This window comes from Solanum tuberosum, unplaced genomic scaffold, assembly GCF_000226075.1.
Source record: "Solanum tuberosum cultivar DM 1-3 516 R44 unplaced genomic scaffold, SolTub_3.0 scf00408, whole genome shotgun sequence".
NCBI lineage: Eukaryota > Viridiplantae > Streptophyta > Magnoliopsida > Solanales > Solanaceae > Solanum > Solanum tuberosum.
In genome coordinates this window covers 394981-397287 of record NW_006239333.1, presented here as the reverse complement: position 1 = coordinate 397287, position 2307 = coordinate 394981, and positions in this window count along the sequence as shown.

Sequence of the window (2307 nt, the reverse complement as noted above, 5' to 3'; positions counted from 1 at the left end):
GCCTAAGATCATATCAAGAGATAGCCTTACTTAGTGGACCAGACCAACGGGGAAAATTCTAGATGTTATCATGCATGGTTCACAGTGAGCTCATCACACAAGGCATCGACACCAAAGTCAAACAAGACTCCACAATTTTGCTAGTGTGCAATGTTCATCACAAGAGACTCAATTCGATAATTGGCTAGTCACAATGAGATGCAAAGAGTTCACATATTGTCTATGGAAATTCATTTGGCCTCATCATAGCCGCACATTCATGTTTGTTCAATTATGAGCATTATTCAAGTCATCGGTATTGATCGGGACCGACACTCACATTTGCCAAAGAACAGCCACATTCAACACAAAAGGGGTGGCAACAATTTGCAACAATAGAAAAAAAATCGGAAGGGTCAAAAATCATTTTCAATTTAAGATCAAGGAGCCACAAGCTCAAACGTTCCACAAAAAGCAGTGTCAACACAATTTAAGCACAAAGCCCAAATAGATCAACAATATAAGAGTCATAAACAACACACAAAGGTGGGCCTCACCCTACCACAAATAAAAAAAACATTTGTCCTCAAATGCAAATAAAGATATCCAAAAGTCCAAATAAATAAAGACAAAGAGGAAGGTAAAGAGGGCATCCTGTCTATGCAGTCGCTCCATCTGTTTAGGCATCAGTGTCCTATGTAGTGCTCGAGATCTGGGCATCAGTGCCCAAAGTCACCTCAGAAGGACCAGCACACGACAATACGATATGATCATTGCAAATGAGTACCAAATTTTCGAAAGTAAACTCGGGGTTCCGAAAACCAACCTTTATGCCTATTAAAGTACTTTGAAATGCTAGGCGGCAATGAAATCCAACTCCAAGCACAAATCAACAACCAAAATACTTATGGAATGCAAAAATATTTAAAATACTAACTAGGTGCGAGATTTGGAAGATTAAAAGCTAAGGAAAGTGAAAGAGTTGGAAGTTTAAACCTTTGCCATGTTAAGAATCCGTCTAGTTCTCACCCATTCGGCGACATTAGTCATGGTCGGCGATCCATTCGGCGACTCGACGAGTGGATAGTTACCTCGCCGAGTTTTACTGGACCTCTAGTTAAACTGGGGGTCCAATTGGCGGACTAGATCGCAATCGCCGACCAGGTCGGCGATTCGCCAATAATTTCTTGGGCACGCCGAGTTTTACAGACTCCACTTTGAAGTTGTCTTTAGTCTAACGACGGTCTAAGTCGAGGTCACCGATTTCTTCGGCGATGCGCCGACTGGACCTTTGGCTCGCCCATTTGCACTTTTCACTCACTTTCCATACTTCGACCTACACAAACAACACACCATTATTTATTAAAGCAAAAATAAAGCGGTAAAACCTTGGGCTACCTCCCAAGAAGTGTCTTATTTAACGTCGTGGCATGACGCAACTCCTCGCTCAAGTTCCATTAGTGAGGTTTGCCTCATTTTCATGAGGCCACCCCTCTTTTGGCTCTGGGTAGAGAGAATATAGCACTTGGTCCATTTGGTACCCATAGTTACCATTCATGCTCATCTTTCATGTTTCAATACACAAACAAGAAAAACAAAACTAAAAATTATGTAATTAAAACTACAACTAAGAAGAACAAAAATCCTACTTGTCTAAGAATTCTCAAATAACACCATTCCCCAGCAGTGGTGCCATTTTGATGTTTGGGTAATCAAGACACAACTTCCGATGCAAGTGTCTACGATCGTACAATAGTTTAGTACCCAAATAAGGGTTAGGATCGTTCCCACGATAGTGGTTTTGAGAATTAATATAAAAATAAAACTTAGTTCTAACTAGTCGTAGCTAAAGGCATTAACGATTAAAAATATTGTAAATGAAAGGGGAACACAAGAGTGTCAATTAACAATGGGAGGTTTTGTCACTAGTAAGTAAAAAAGCAAATAAACAAGGATTTCTAAGCAATGAGAGGGGATCCTTGGGATGTGACGGGAATACGAGTTAAGCTAGATTATTGGGTACATACTGTAACACCCCGTATTCGAAACAGACCAACATACAGATTTCGAGAAGTTGCAGGTGCAACTTACGGTCACCATCCACGGACCGTAGGTCAGACCACGGCCCGTGTTGGTGGTCCGTGGTTCACCACTGCAACCCCTCCTAAACCAGCTCAAAAAATTGGCTAAGTCCCGACTCACGGACAGACCCACAGTCTGTAGATAAGACCACGGTGGTCTGTGTCCGTGGATTGAGACTTCCCTTACCCAGCCTCTGAAAAAAACTACGGTCGACAAGCATGGACCGTCATTCGATCCACGGCCCAC